General features: G+C 42.6%; 1 long non-coding RNA gene across 2 annotated transcripts in view; it reads right to left on the bottom strand.

Moving 5' to 3' along the window:
* Window positions 1–16,112, bottom strand: part of LOC106505333 — an 83,080-nt gene extending 66,968 nt beyond the window's left edge. Inside the window, exons 1-2 of one of the 2 annotated variants that reach the window (XR_002336731.1) lie at window positions 15,363–16,091; window positions 12,598–13,261 (exon numbers count right to left, since the gene is read on the bottom strand). This is a non-coding gene — a long non-coding RNA (uncharacterized LOC106505333). Of the gene's footprint in view, window positions 1–12,597 lie in introns of both variants that reach the window. The other variant, XR_001299652.2, reaches the window with a different exon arrangement.

Genomic DNA, 16,533 nt, shown 5'->3' with positions numbered 1-16,533 from the left:
TTCCTAGGCCAGGGGTCAAACCTGACCCACATCAATGACAATGCTGAATCCTTAACTGCTAGGCCACCAGGGAACTCCTCTAATTTCATTCTTTTACATGTATCTGTCCAGTTTTCCCAGCACCATTTATTGAAAAGACTGTCTTCTCCATTGTATATTTTTGTTGGGTAGCTTTTAAAGAAAGTTCCCCACTGAGATGGGTGGTTCTCCCCTCTGCTCTCCAATGTACCAGGCTTAACTCTATTGTTGGTGTATTATGATAGGCTGACACTTGCTGTTGACATTGATCAAAGAAGGTAGGGAGCCTGGTATAGTTCTATACATCTCTCCTGGTCCTTTGTAGGTGTAAGCATCTTAATGCATTGACCTGTGGAACTTTGAGGAACAGTGATTGGGCCAGGACACTGCAGTTGAAGTCTGAAGTTATTTATGACCCAGAGTGAGCATATGCTTTGCCCACAAACAACATCTACATACCCTCGTACACAATTTGCCCCCTCCAATTCACTCAAAGGCCCTGCCTTGACCAGGGGCAGTAGTGACGTAATCTCATACTCCTGTAGACATCAAACAGACGTGGGAACTGAGAGTGTCACAGGCAGGAAGGACTGAGCACAGAGATCTGAAAAAATGACCCCTGGGTGGCACTAAGTGGGGTTGTGGCTGTGGGCTCTGCCTCTGTAACTACGTTGCCCACAGTCTGAGCTGTGTGTCATCTTATAAATTACTGACCAGAGTCGAGTTTCCTACCCACTCCCTACCCCTTGGAAAGGTACACCCGTGGGCAACCGCAATGGTGGTGACCAATTAGGGAGTGCCATCTTTGCTGGAGTAGGGAGTTAGTTGCCTGAGGGGTAATGGAAGCAAGGACTTTACCGTGATGAGTATGAACAACAGAGGGCAATTATATAAATGGTAAAGACTAAATGAAATAAAGAGAATAAACAGCAAATGAGAGAACTCTGCAAAACCACGGACCATGGAGCCAGCTCTACCTATTAGAGCCTCATGATCTTGGGCAAGTTGTCCAATGTCCATGCTGCAGGCTCTCCATCTGTAAAATGGGAATAATAATAGAACCTACCCTAGGTGGTACTATTATTCATAAACACAACTTATTGTTTATAAAGGCTTGGATCAGTGGCTGACACACCATAAGCACTATATTGCTTAACAAATAGTACTGTATTGCTCAAAAATAAAAATTAAACGTCTCATTCTCTTTTAATCACTGTGTACCTTCACACTACTTCATGGTATCTCCTGGGTTTGCAAGAGGGGTGTGTACATCTTTAAGCTGGTGAGCTTTAAAAAAAAAAAAAAAAAAGTGAACAAAAGGGAAACAGCTGCTTTGTTTTTGAAAAGATCTGCCAAGTTCACGTAGTTAAATTTAATGGCTGGGTGTTTTAAACCCTGGAGAACAATGTAATTTGTGTCATCACTGCTACAAAGGATGCCTCTTTGGCGAGAATTTCATTTCGGTCGCCTGAAGACCTAACTTGAACAAAAGAAGCAAAAACAAACACAAATACAGTCATGGAAAAACTCTAATTAGGCTTTGGGGAAAGACTGTCCAGTCCTGTCTTGTCTTTGCAGAGCAGAACAAAAATAACATTAGCACCTGCAAAGTTATTTCTCTCACCAAATATTTTAATTTTTTAAGTAATATTTTGTGAAGAACTAGTTATAATTCTAGGAAGTGGGAGAGTATTGAGAGATGGGGCTGGGCTGTGTACAGATATCTGAATGTTTAGTACCTGTTTCACTTGCAGTATCTCTTCTAATTCTCCCTAAACTCTGTGCAGGAGATATTCCCCCCACTTCCGAGAGAACACTCAAGCTCAAAGAGGTTAAGTCACTTAACCAAGTTCATACCCCCAGTAAATTATAGAACTAGAGTTTGACAAATACACTTGAAAGTTGGTTTGTTCGGGGGTTTGGGTTGTTTTTTGGTTTTTGGTTTTTTTTGGTTTCCAGGGTCACATCTGTGGCATATAGAAGTTCCCAGGATAGGGTTTGAATTGGAGCTACAGCCACAACAACGTGGGATACGAGTCATGTCTGCAATCTACACCAGAGCTCATGGCAACGCTGGATCCCTGACCCACTGAGCAAGGCGTGAGATTGAATCCACCTCCTCACAGATACTAATCAGATTCATTTCTGCTTCCCCAACAACAGGAACTCCTGGTTTGTTCATTTTTTTGTAATGGGAACAAAGTATTTACATTTGAATCTCTTTCATATAGTTGCCATCTAAGATTTAAGTTTTCTTCATGCAAGACAGAGATTTTCGCTTCACCACAGCCTCTGCATGTGGGGAGTAATCATGGGAAAGAACTTTATGATGACAATGACAACCTTGGAAGACAGCCATCAACCAATGACTTCATCTTGGTTGGAAGCCTCAGTTTCCACATGTTAGTACAAGAAGTCCCAATGATTTGACAAAAATCCATATCTTGTGACACAATTCAAAAGAGACAGTGATGATTAAGGCTGTTGTTATCCATTCATAAGGGGAGTTGGCCATCTTGTAGTATTTCTAATTGATACAGAGAAAAACTGGGAGAGAAAAGATTCTTGAATACAGAAAGGACTAAGGAATTCTGCTGCTTTCCTCTTCAAGGGCGTTATTCCTAAACTATATTGTTTGTCACCCCGTATCACAAGGGAATGTGAGAAGAGAGAAAACGGATATAAGTGACTCATACCAGTTGATAACTAACTGGAAAGGACTTGTTTATTTGGGCATATGATCTTTGTAACATGTGGATTTCCTGTTACTTTTACTCTCAATAGTCAAATCTCTTACCCCAGAGAAGGCAAGAAGTAATTTCCTTTCTTTTCTTGACACTGAGTCAAGCAGTCAGTTGAGTCTGCAAGTCAACTGCAGAGCAATTCTCTTTAGTTATTGTTACTGTTGTTGAATATAACAGTGTGTGTGTGTGTGTGTGTGTGTGTGTGTGTGTGTGTGTGTGTGTGTGTGTGTTCAGAATGTGTCTGAGGGCATTTATGAGAAAAGATCCTGCACCCTCACTAGAATAATCCTTGGGTTAGAGGCTGCACATGGTTCTTATAGACAGTAATTCAGCACCAGTCTGGAGGGGTGAGAAAGACTCCTGGTATTGCGAAAATTAATAAAGAGAAACTTCACTAAACTGGAGACCAGAAGGGAGAGCTCGCACACATGTACCACTTGATGTCAACACAGATGTACCAACGGGAAGGGATGTACTCACGCTTCCAGCAAGAAGTCACACTACTTTACTATCACCAGCAGGAAGAAGAAAGATTTTCTCCTTGCCTGGTAACAGCTCAGCCAATGAGAGATGATCATAACTCAGCCAATGAAAAGCCACTATACTTCAAACTCCTAGTTTCCTCCAATGGACTTTTTCTTTATAAAATCCTCTCTCAACTTCCTCTTTTCCTCTATAAAAGTGTTTACCTGCCTTTACCTTACTGGGCTGGCATGAGGTTCATCATAATGGCAAGTCCTGATCTGCATTTCTTTGCTGCTCCCAAGTAAACCTGTTTTGCTGGTAAAATAACTGGCTGCTTTTTTGTTTTAGGTTAACAGTATACTGAAAAAGGAAGTGCTCTGAGTTCAGAAAACCTGGGCCTGGTCTCAACATGTTTGATAACTTTGAGCAATTATTGGAAGAGTTAAATCAACATACTTGAAACTGCCTTTTTGACTGAACAAGCACTATACAATATTTAAGATTTATCAACAGATTGTGATATACAACAGTAAAATTTGATTGGGCTTTTTTCTTTTATGCTATCTCCTACCTCCTTCTTCTCTCACTAGAGCTTTTACTGCACTTCTCCAAACATCTAGGAAAACAAAGAATAGTTTCCTGGCTAACTTAGATCTCTCTATGAAAGTCCCACAAGGGTTGCATTTGGGTAGTTTGAATGAACTCAGTTGAATGTGCTTCAATCTGAGTCTCTGAAGATAAAAAATAAGAAAGATGTTTGTTTACTCTGCTGGAGAGGAATTGAATATTTATGCAGATCAGTGTCATTGTCTGGGCTCTCTTGTCTTCTTCTCTGTCCCTAATCAATCCTCCCAGTTTCCACAACAGCTACTGCAATCTCCTCTTTCCCCAAACCTCTTCCTCACGTCCTATTTCCCCACTCTTGACAGGTGCCTCACCACCCCCCTTATTGAAAATAGAATCTATCAGACACATTTCTTACCCCAACATCCTAATTCCAAACCTACCAACTATCCTATACCCACCTCATCCCTTTCTTCTTGGAATAAATATCCAACAAAAAGGTGTCCTTTTTCCAGCCTAAGTTTCTATAGCTGATTCTTACCCACTTCATCTCAAAGCATCGCATTATATCAGTTATGCCTTCTCTCATCTTCATCCTTAACTCTCCAGTCTTTTTGCTAGATCAGTCCCACCAGCATCCAGCCACCGAACTCTAGCACCTTCCATCTTAAAGTAAAAAAAGAAAATCATCCCACTGACAGTGCAGTCCCTTGCAGGCACTACCTTAGCTCTCACCTCTTCCAGACACTCCTTGAAAGGGTTGCTTCTCTTCCCTCTCTACTTCCACGCCACCTACACACCCCACAGTGCTCTGTCAGGTGGCTTCTGTTTTCAACACTCCATGGAAACTGCTCTTGCTTGGGTCACCGATGCACTTGCTGCTCATTGTCTTAGATGATTTTAAGTTCTTATCTTACTTATTCTCAGCAATTTTTTTTAATGGCCACACCTGTGGCATATGGACTTTCCCAGGCCAGGGACTGAATCTGAGCTGCAGCTGTGACCTACACCTCAGCTGCAGTAACACTGGATCCTTAACACACTGCACTGGGCAAGGGATCAAACCTGCACTTCTGCTGTGACCTTCACCTCAGCTGCAGCAACACTGGATCCTTTAACACACTGCACTGGGCAAGGGATCAAACCTGCACTTCTGCAGCAACCTGAGCTGCTGTAGTCAGATTCTTAACCCACTGCATCCACAGCGGGAACTCCTCATTCTTGAAACGTACTTTTTCTACGTGTTTTGCAACACTACACTCTTCTTGTTTGTCTTTTACCACTCCGGCCACCCCAGCCCAATATCTTTTGAGGACTCCCATCCCTCTGTCTGTCCCTCTTCTAAGCCCTTCACACCCCAGTCCCTGACCCCACCCCCAGTCTCATTCATCCTGTTGGCCTCAGTTACCCTCTAATTGCTTGTAACTCCCATATCCTTGTGTCTAGTACAGCTCAGTTCTGCACCTTAGTCATCTGCCTCTAACTGCTTGTTGAACACTATAAACCTACACAAAACCACATGCATCATCTTTTCCTTTGAATCAGCTCACAAACACTTACAGTGCCTTCCCCATCACCCTCAACACGGAATCCAGGCTCCGTGTGCTTTACATGAACCTTCAGGTCCTGTGGACCCAACTCTTCAGGCTTGGGACCCTGACACTCCATGTTCTGGCCATTTTGACCAATTATGGTACCTACGCACCTCATTCCCTCTTCCACCTCTGCACCTTTGCACCAAGGTTCTAGGTAGCTCTAGGCCTGTTACCTTGAACATTTTTCTCCCTAACCTGCCCCTGGTCTGTAGCTAACTCCTACTCATCCCTTAGGCGTCATCATTCTTCTAGGAGTTGACTTAGAAGTCTCTTCTATACACATCAAACTTCCCCATAATAAACTATTTACCACCCATATGAAATAACAGAATGAAGGCATCCCTGCTTCTCCTCCTTGCCCCCCGGGCCCCATCCTCTCCTCCTAATGTAGTTGAGGCTTCTCCGTGCTTTTGTAGCACTTAACCACAATCTATTTCAAATATTCTTTTATATATTTGTCTGCCCACTAGATTATGACCTGCTAGAATGGTGATAGAACTTGGAGGCAGTCACCAAACATTTGTTGTGGAGTTCCCATCATGGCTCAGAAGTTAACGAACCTGACTAGTATCCATGAGGATGTGGGTTCAGTCCCTGGCTTTGCTTAGTGGGTTAAGGATCCAGTGTTGCCATGAGCTGTAGTGTAGGTTGCAGACGAGGCTTGGATCCCGAGTTGCTGTGGCTGTGGCAAAGGCAGGCAACTACAACTCCAGTTCGACCCCTAGCCTGGGAAACTTTATATGCAGTGGGTGTGGCCCTAAAACTCAGTGTGTCTTGAACCAATTAAAAAAGCCAACATCTCTTTGGGGGTCCTTTGTTATGAGTCACGACAGCCCTTCTCATTTGCAATCAGGGTAGAAGGTTGAGAAACAAGGTATAAATTTGATGTGGAGAAAAACATGGGGGTCCCTCAAGTTTGTGGCTATGGACTTGATGCTCCTTCTTCAATTAGGAAGTCTCTGATGCTTGATGATTCAGCTGATCCAACAACAGGCCATTTGCCTTGGGTGCCCTGGTCCCAGCCAGGCCTCATAGGCCTCTCTGCTGTGCGATGCGGGTTGCAGACCAAGTCTCCCACTGGCTGCTTGTGGGTTCCAGCCTCATCATCTTCAGGAAGAGAAGAGGATGTGAAATGCACAGGACGGAGGCCAGACTGGAGGAGGTTATTTAAACAGAAATGATGACTAGAAAGTAGAAAATGCAGGCAGTGGAGATGAGTGTTCTCTTTGGGAAGGATGAGCAGGCCCTAAACTATGTCAGCAGTAACAAGGTTAGAAAGAGACAGGCCCATGTAGAAACCATCTCAACACAGTTTGTCTACATCAGGCCAATTATTCTGAACTAACATCCATCTCATTCAATAAACACTTTTTGAGTGTTAAGACTATGCTAAGAATACAATCATATAATTCTTACCCTCAGAGAGCTCAGTCAACTAAAAGAGGTAGGTGTTTAAACCAATAAAAACAGGATGCATTAATCAAGTGGGCATGGAAATCACCCAAAGGTGGGAATGTGCATCCGTCACAGAGGACCAGGGAGGAGATGCATAAGCTAGGTTTTTTCAGTAGTTATTTTCTAGGACCTCAAGCAGAGGAATGGGAAAAAAGAGCTTTTGCAAAGGCTTGAAGGAGTAAAACACTTTGAAGCATTTGGGAACCATCAGCAGTATGGTATTGCTGAAGAGTAAAAGGCAACATGTGGATTTTTAAGACTCGGGTAAGGTAGGAAGCTTATGGATCTTGATATTTAATAATTTATAATCAGACACAGTAACTAATGCCCCTAATGTCTCATAGAGTAAGACAATTCAAGATGTATAACAGATATGAAGTAGATCTAGCACCCGGGCCTGCCATGTTTATTTGTTGAAGGAACGCATGAAGCTGGTCCAACCATCTGTTTCTAAGCCTAGTCTCGTGTTTAGTCACCTGAACTATCAGGAGGTTCTTTTGAAATTTCACTTAATCATTATTTTTCAAACAATCTTCTCTAGATTGACCTTGAGGAGAAAGCCAGAAATCTGGCTCTTGCCCCCTGGGGAGTGGGTGCCAGGCTGCTCCCAGTGCTTGTTCCTCGATTCCCAGATACAGACTTTCAACCCAACGCGCTTTGGCACCTGCTAAGCCTCTCTCCCCTGCCATATGCCTCGGGTGTCCAGACACCCCACTTTGCAGGGTGAATAGGCTCTCCTCTCAACAGTGACCCCTCTCAGTAACTTCCTCTCCTTTGCTAGACTGATTCCCATGTCTCTGTTTTCTTTCCATTTGCATTTTTAAAAAGCCATCTTATCCCCCCACGTCACGGGTCCTATTCTTTGCTTTTGTTGGTTATACCTTTGCAACTTTTTCCTTTAAATGTTGTAGGTCCTTGGGAGAGAGAGGTGATCGTTTCAACCCACCATTTTTTTCAACTCCTTATAAACAGAATTTGTTTCTAGTCTTTGGGGATCATGGAAAGGTTGTCAGTTATCATTAAGCCCTTCACACTCCAAATTCTTGACCCCCCCATCTCATCCATCCCCTTGGCTTCAGTTATCATGAAATTTGTAATAACTGAGGCCGAGACATGGAATTATAGAGTGTTCATATCTTGAGGTATACAATGCCACCTGGAGCTACCTGGTGGCAGACAGCCACCTGGTTGTAGGGTGTCCTTCCAAAGGAGTACTGCCACTGCCTGCTTAGGGGCTGAGCTAGCAGGTGCCAGCAGATCAGGAGGGCAGAAGAAAGGCCACATTGAGAATGCCCTTCTGCACTGTGCCTGGGGGATCTTGAGACTTGGGGGATTTTACACCTCAGCTCTAAGGCCCCAACTTGTGAACACATTCACTAGTGATCCAGTTAGGGGGCAAAAAGCAGGCATGTCTTCCACTGCCAGTCAAGTCTCTATTGCCCAAGAGACCCAGTAGCTGCACTTGCACCATTTCTTGCTGAAGAAATCCACACTCAGTGAACTGAGTAGACCAAAAAGATAAAAAAATCCCTTCACTGAACATAGCAGCTTGAACACCTGGATTTCATAGGTCCTACCGAGGCAGAATTAATGGAAAAACGACTACAATTTAATTAAAATGGAATGAGAAGCCTTAAGAAGATAAGAGAATATAAAAATATTTCTAGGGGAGTTCCCGTTGTGGCTCAGCAGAAATGAATCTGACTAGCAACCATGAGGATGCAGGTTCGATCCCTGGCCTTGCTCAGTGGGTTAAGGATCTTGTGTTGCTGTGAGCTGTGGTGTAGGTCACAGCCACAGCTTGGATCCCACATTGCTGTGGCTGTGGTGTAGACCGGCAGCTACAGCTCTGATTTGACCCCTAGCCTGGGAACCTCCATGTGCCACGGGTGTGGCCCTAAAAAAAAAAAGAGAGAGAGAAAAAATATCTCTAGAAATATTTTTAAAAGTCCCATACAAGATTTACAAAATTTAAGAGATGATCAAAGAGATAGATAGCAGTTCCTGATGAAAATCAAACTGGTTATCAGAAAGATGAGGAGGAGAGAATAGTGCACAGCACAGAGCAAAAATTCAAAGAAATGGAAACCATAGATGAAATGACCAAAAAAATTGAAGACACAGATGTAGGGGTTAAAAAGGAAGACAAGAAGAACAAGTAGGAGTTAAACACACATCGAATAAGGCTTCCTTGTGCTGAACAACATTTTGCTTTTGCAGATTGAAAGGGTTCACTTAACCGCAGGAACCATTTCTGACAATGACGTGTCAATCAGATGCATCCAAATGAGCCTTCCGAAATCCAAAAGAGAAGACAAGAATGTTCAGGAAACTTCTCAAGGCCAAGAAAAAGGTGCTGCATAAAGAGGAGATGCAGACTAGCATCAGACCTTTCCTTGCAAGACTGGGAGTTGGAAACCAGTAATAATCACTTACAAAATTTTGAGAGATACTGACTCATAATGTCATATAAATGTGAGGCCAAAAGAGAGCCCTCATTAAATAGGCTAGGACCCACTGTTTTTGGAGCTACACTTTTTTATATCACTGGAGGAATTATTCTAACCAAATAAAATTTAATGAGAACCTAGATCTCAAGATAGGAGAAGATGAAGTGTAGAAGAAACAGCAGGGATCAATGTATTTGTAAAATGTATGAATAAGTCTAATAGATGATGATAAAGGCTATAAATTGTAAGATGAGTTACATAATAATTCCCAGAGTTCCTGTTGTGGTGCAGTGGAAACAAACCCGACTAGTACCCATGAGGATATGGGTTCGATCCCTGGCCTCGTTCAGTGGGTCAAGGATCCGGCGTTGCCATGAGCTGTGGTGTAGGTCACAGATGCAGCTCAGATCCCGTATTGCTGTGTTGCTGTGACTGTGGTGTAGGCTGGCAGCTGTAACTCCGATTTGATCCCTAGACTGGGGATTTCCACATGCACTGGGTGTGGCCCTTAAACGCAAATAAATAAATAATCCCTGATCAAGAGAGACAGACTGCATGTATCTGTATAAAATAATAGCTGTTTCCCCAGGCAGTAAGCCTGAGTGATACTTGGGTTAAGATTTCGATTTTACAATGGAAAAATGGGCAAAAGACCTGAGTAGACATTTCTCCAAAGAAGATATACAGATGGCCAACAAACACATGAAAAAATGCTCAACATCGCTGATTATAAGAGAAATGCAAATCAAAACTACCATGAGATACCACCTCACACTGGTCAGAATGGCCATCATTAATAAATCCACAAATAACAAGTGCTGGAGGGGCTGTGGAGAAAAGGGAACCCTCCTGCACTGTTGGTGGGAATGGAAACTGGTACAGCCACTATGGAGAACAGTTTGGAGATACCTTAGAAATCTATCCATAGAACTTCCATATGACCCCGCAATCCCACTCTTGGGCATCTATCCGGACAAAACTCTACTTAAAAGAGACACGTGCACCCGCATGTTCATTGCAGCACTATTCACAATAGCCAGCACATGGAAACAACCCAAATGTCCATCGACAGAGGATTGGATTCGGAAGAAGTGGTATATATACACAATGGAATACTACTCAGCCACAAAAAAGGATGACATAATGCCATTTGCAGCAACATGGATGGAACTAGAGAATCTCATACTGAGTGAAATGAGCCAGAAAGACAAAGACAAATACCATATGATATCACTTATAACTGGAATCTAATATCCAGCACAAATGAACATCTCCTCAGAAAAGAAAATCATGGACTTGGAGAAGAGACTTGTGGCTGCCTGATGGGAGGGGGAGGGAGTGCGAGGGATCGGGAGCTTGGGCTTATCAGACACAACCTAGAATAGATGTACAAGGAGATCCTGCTGAATAGCATTGAGAACTTTGTCTAGATACTCATGTTGCAACAGAAGAAAGGTTGGGGGGAAAAATGTAATTGTAATGTATACATGTAAGGATAACTTGATCCCCTTGCTGTACAGTGGGAAAATTAAAAAAAAAAAAAAGATTTCGATTTTAAATGAGTCCCAACTGTTCGTATGAGGGCCAATGGGAAACTTGGTTGGGGCTGGTGGGACAGAGAGCAGATTAATGAAGATCTTGTACAGGGAGCATTATCATCACTTGATTTAAATTTAGTACCACGTATCTATGACTGTGTGACTTGAAAAATGAGGGAGCTAACTCGTAGCTAAGAGAAAAACTTCATTAATTTTGAGGGTTCAGATGGAAATACAAATTAAAGGTTTTTCAATGCAGCAAATTAAGGACAGTTATCAAGAGGAAGCAACAACGAAATCGACTATAGATGTAAAGTAACATGTCAAATTAAAAAAAACAAATCACAATGGAAGTGAAGAAATACTTTATTTTAGTCAAAGACAAGCAACTTCAGAATACCTACAAATTCTAGCTGCATCCTATGTAAAATAAATTCAACTACAGTAAAAGAGTAACGAAATCGTAATGGATATAAATAGTAAAGGAGAAAAATGATGGGAAAGACAAAGATATTGTAGCCAAAAGAGAAAAGTAAAGACTGCTATATTAATTTAATACTAGATAAACAAGAATCTGAGGCATGACATGAAAAGGTGATAAAAGATTTAATCTACAAAGAAGAGATACTAGTAATAAAATTCTTATATCTTCAAACAACAAAGCATTGAAATATATGCCCAGACAAATAAAAATTAAGAATGTAAAGAGACTATGTAAAATCCAAAATCCTAGCGGAGACTGGAGTTTACTTTTTTCAGAAAGCACGGGAAGGAAGGGCACAGTTGTCTCAAATAATGCATTCCACAAACCTGATCTAAAAATAGGTAAGCAGAGTTCCCGTTGTGACTTAGCGGTAATGAACCTGACTAGTATCCTTGAGGATGCGGGTTCAATCCCTGGCCTCGCTCAGTGGGTGGGAGATCCGGTGTTGCCGTGAGCTGTGGTGTGGATCGCGGACGCGGCTCAGATTTGGCATTGCTGTGGCTGTGGTGTAGGCTGGCAGCTGCAGCTCTGATTAGACCCCTAGACTGGGAACCTCCATATGCTGCATGTGTGGCCCTAAAAAGACAAAAAAAAAAGTATGTAAATGATTCTCTGCCCCAGGGACAAAAACACACTCTTCACTACACCCACCAGAGCTGTGGAGATACTTACCTGACTGCAAAGAAAACCCTAAGAAATTCCAAAAGATTTCAAGTGACCATATGCTTTGATTATGAAGCAACATATTAGACCTCATTCATACACATAAACATATAACAATATTAACAACTTGTACATTCATGACCCGACTGAATTGCCCTACAAAGCACCCAAAAAAAAAAAAAAAAAAAAAAAAAAAAAAGGAACCGGAACTTCTCTCTAGAAAAAGAAGCCATTCCCCAAATTTGCACACATAGGTTCTCACCGCGTATGAGCTCACGACCAAAATTCTCGAAACATATGAGAAGAGGGTCTGCCTCTGACAAGCCTACTCGATCGTCTGGATCGACTCGCCCACTGAGAACGGCAGCCTGATGCCGAGACAGAGATGCACCGATGCTGGCCCATTGCTTGGTTCTGATGGCTTCAAGGGCCTTGAGATGCATGTGGAGTGAAACCCTGAGGAAATCCTGCAGGTACTTAAAATATCCATCAGGGTATATAAATATCAGGAGGCAAAAAAATGTCGAAAAAGATGAAAGAGAAAAATGAGAACTATTCCAACCAAAAAAAAGAAAAAAGCAGAACTTAATCAGGCCATTTATAAAAAACTTTATGTCCTACCTGGAGGTCACTGGAGGTGTTCTGATCTCGTCGTGGGAGAAAGAGGATCCTTCTCCTCTCTGTGACCTGCTGGAGAGCCTGACTTGATGGAACTTTGGCTTCAGTTTTTGGTTTGGTTTTGTTTTTGTGTTTTCCTCCATTTGGCCTGGTGGGGTTCCGCTCCCGTTGCGTGCTGTGTGTTTATTCTGTCTTTCATGTGTCTGCCGTGACAAGCAATCCGAGACGCAGTGGGCTGCCCCTTTTAGGAGCTGATATTTATATACTTTTTTGATGGATCCGCTTGATCTCTGCTCAGATACTTGCAGGCACTTGAGAACATCTGAACTAAGCAACGTGCAAAGATTCACTTATCCAAACACGGCTTATCAGACTAGAATCCTAGGAAGCTAACTGACCAAGTCTTTTAAAGGCTCTAGAGGCACAGAATTCACCTGTGAGGGTCCTAGATTAAGCTGATTGGTCATCACGCTCAGCTCATATTTCCAGGTGTCAATCATTGAAATTAGATTCTGCTTAGTGTACGTGTTGCCAAAATCCTCCTGGTCTCCCCTTAGACTGGAAGTGGATTCTTTTCGATAGAAGGGGCAGGGTTTTCATCATAACTGGGTTGATCTCAATCCAATAATCACAGACAAAGAAAGAGCATATATACGCCATGTGATACCTGTGACGGTAAGTAACAGAACTAGTTATACCCATGTTAGCGATGAATGTACCACCCCCCACACTCATGTGCGGAAGCCCTGACCCCCAGTGTGCTGGTGTATGGAGATGGGGCCTTTGGGAGACAGTTAGGTCAGGTCCAGAGGGTGTTCCCTCGTGATGGGATTAGTAGCCTTGTAAGAGCATGTGAATTGAGGAAAGGCCCTGTCGGGACACAGTGAGAAGGAAGGCATCTGACGTCCAAGGACGGAGCTCTCACCAGGAACTGAATCCACTGGCACCTTGACCTCAGACTTCCAAGCCTCCAGAATTGTGAGACAATAAGTGCCTATCATTTAAGCCTCCCAGTCTGGGCATTTTGTTCTGGTGGCCTGAGAGGATAAGGACAGCCCCTGATGTAAAACAATGGTAAAAAGGGGTAAATGCCCAGCATACGCCAGGCTTATCAGAGCCCTCATAATATCCTTCTAAGTGAGTGGGGAAACTTGAGATTGGAACAGTCAATTCTGGGGTCCATAGAGGTTAAATGATTTGCCTAAAATCAATAGAAAAATATACTTAGAATGCCTTTATTTCCAGGGCATTTCTCACAGGGAACCTTAACTGATTTACGAAGCATATATATATATACATACATACATGAATATTTAAAAGCTTCACCTAAAATATCTCAAAAAACCAGAGGTTGAATAGTAGTTCAAACAGAAGACAGAAGGTGAAATAGCTTGTCCCAGTTCTCCCACTGGATCCAGAAATCAGGGGGAGCTGCCAGAGTCCAAATCTAACTATGAATCATCAAGAGAAAAGAGTTAAGATTGCTCCCCTAGAAGCCCTATGTGATGGGTCTTAACTTGGGGGAATTTTCAGTTTTGAGGAGAATTGAGATTACATCCTTAATCAGATTGCATTTAATTAATCAGATTACAGTTAGCAAAAAGCTTTCCATGCACTGTCACATTTAATCTGTACAACAGTTGATATGATAATTATAATCTCCACATCACGGAAGAGAAAAATTGAGGCTCAAATCAGTTAAATGATTTTCTTAAGCTCACTGAGCTGGTCTAGGACAGAATCCAAACATCAGTCTAAAGCCTTTGATGGTGAAACTCATGGTCTTTCTGCCGAGTTTAGGAATACCAGCAGCAAGAGATGGGCTGCATCAGAGGTTTAACTATTTGCCATGGTTGAGGTCATTTTCCCCCTGACTCTTGACTCAGTGCCAGGCAACTGATGATGACTGAGCACCAAGATGCTCTGAATCATAGACCCCAGGTGGATAGAGTCATTGAGTGCTTAATAAGCTTGGGTGGGAGTGACAACAGCAGCACTGAGCCGGTCAGCTAGGCGCCTAATAGCCTGTTGGGAAAAGCTTAAAAAGGATCACCAACCCCAAGACATACAGGATGTGAAAATCAGAAGGAGGAACGTGTCATCTCATCAAACAATTGAATATGCTTGACTTCTGCTGAACCAGAGTAAAGCAAATGGAATAAGAAGCTCACGCAGATCAGTCCGAGCTGCAACCGAAAAATGAGATGGACTTGTGGGAAATGCAAGGTGAAGCTCAGCTAGCTTAATGCAACCAGGGTTTCAGGTGAGTAGTGTGGACTGGAAAAATTAAAGCTTTGATGGAAGCCATAGTTATTGCTTAAAATACCATGAATCAAATACCATTTGGAGCGAATCAAAAATTAATTGATTTCACCTGAAAATGCATTGCAACCTAACGAGAAAATTGGACCCCGAGTGAAGACCATGCAGCCAAACAACGGGGATCTGATCTCGGGAGAAACACGTGGAACCGAAGGGAAAGTTGTAGACACCGAGAGAAAGGCATGGGTTTATAAAATCAATCACTCATGGAAATAGAATAAAGAAATGACACTAAGATGCCACGAGGCCAAGTGATGCTAGAGTCACGAGCAATGTATGGAGGAGGTAGAGGGACTTGCTTTCAGCACACAAGACTTTTCTCTGGTGTAAATGATAAGAACTTAAAAAGGGAAAAGAACAAAATTTCTGAGCGAGAGATGTTGAGATTTTTTTTCAAAGAAAAAACGCTGCCTAGAATTGTCGAAGAATGAAGAAGAAATATTTACCACGTGCTGAGGATGTGAAGCTTTCTACTGACCTTTCCCTGTAAGAAAAGGGAAGCACACACAATCAGCACCCGAAACATTGCCTAAATTGCTAGTCTATTGTAGCTGATGCTAACAAAACTACACCCATTTTCTTTCAGTTAATGTTTATCGGGCGTATCTTTTTCCACCTGTTTGTGTTCCATCTAAATGATTTAAGTATTTCAGTGCCCCTCTGTAAAAAGCATATAACTACATTTTCTAAACCCAATCGGATCATCTTTCGCTTCAGAACTGAATAATTAGGTCCATTTACATTTGTTATAACTATTGGATTTATAAACTGAGTTTATTTTTGCCAGTTTTTCCGGGGGAGGGGGGGGAAGGTTGGTCCCTGTTCTGTTTCATTGTTTCCTTTTCTCACCTTCTTTTAGTCTGATTATTTTCTCATTTAGCCTTTCTCCTCTTCTATTTTAGAAGTTACATACACTATAAAGTAAATCAGTTTTGAGCCCCCTCCCCCCAAAAGAAGAAACTTCAACTATTATTCACTTACAACTGATACGTTATTGCCCTGTAGTTTTGTTCTACCCTGTTTTTCTAACTTCACAAGATATTTTAATTATGTTTTATGCGGTCAGTATTAGCTCTGGTTTACGCAACTTGCCATGTCCTTTCTTTTGGGCTTTTTTTGTCTTTTTGCCTTTTCTAGGGGCGCTTCCCTCAGCATACGGAGGTTCTCAGGCTAGGGGTCGAATTGGAGCTGTAGCCACCGGCCTACGCCAGAGCCACAGCAACAGGGGATCTGAGCCACGTCTGCAACCTACACCACAGCTCAGGGCAACGCCAGATCCTTAATCCACTGAGCAAGGCCGGGGATCAAACCTGCAACCTCATGGTTCCTAGTCGGATTCGTTAACCACTGCGCCACACAGGAACTCCTGTTCTTTGTTCTTTGATCCTTTTACTTCAGACTTTCCATCTGGGATCATTTCCTCCGGAAATGTCCTTACTGAGTATCTCCAATGTTGCAGACTCAGTTTTGGCTTGAGGGCTCTGAGTCTTGAGAGCTGCTGTTGCTGGGGTGTGCTGTTCAGATTTGGCGTTTATTTTCTCCCAGTGTATTGTATGTATCCATTGTTCTCAGGTTTCCATTGTCGCCCTTAAGAAGTCCATTGTCAGTATTACTCAG

This window comes from Sus scrofa, chromosome 11 (assembly GCF_000003025.6).
Source record: "Sus scrofa isolate TJ Tabasco breed Duroc chromosome 11, Sscrofa11.1, whole genome shotgun sequence".
NCBI classification, from domain to species: domain Eukaryota; kingdom Metazoa; phylum Chordata; class Mammalia; order Artiodactyla; family Suidae; genus Sus; species Sus scrofa.
Note: the sequence above shows the minus strand (reverse complement) of the source record. Positions and strands in the feature narration are given on the sequence as shown.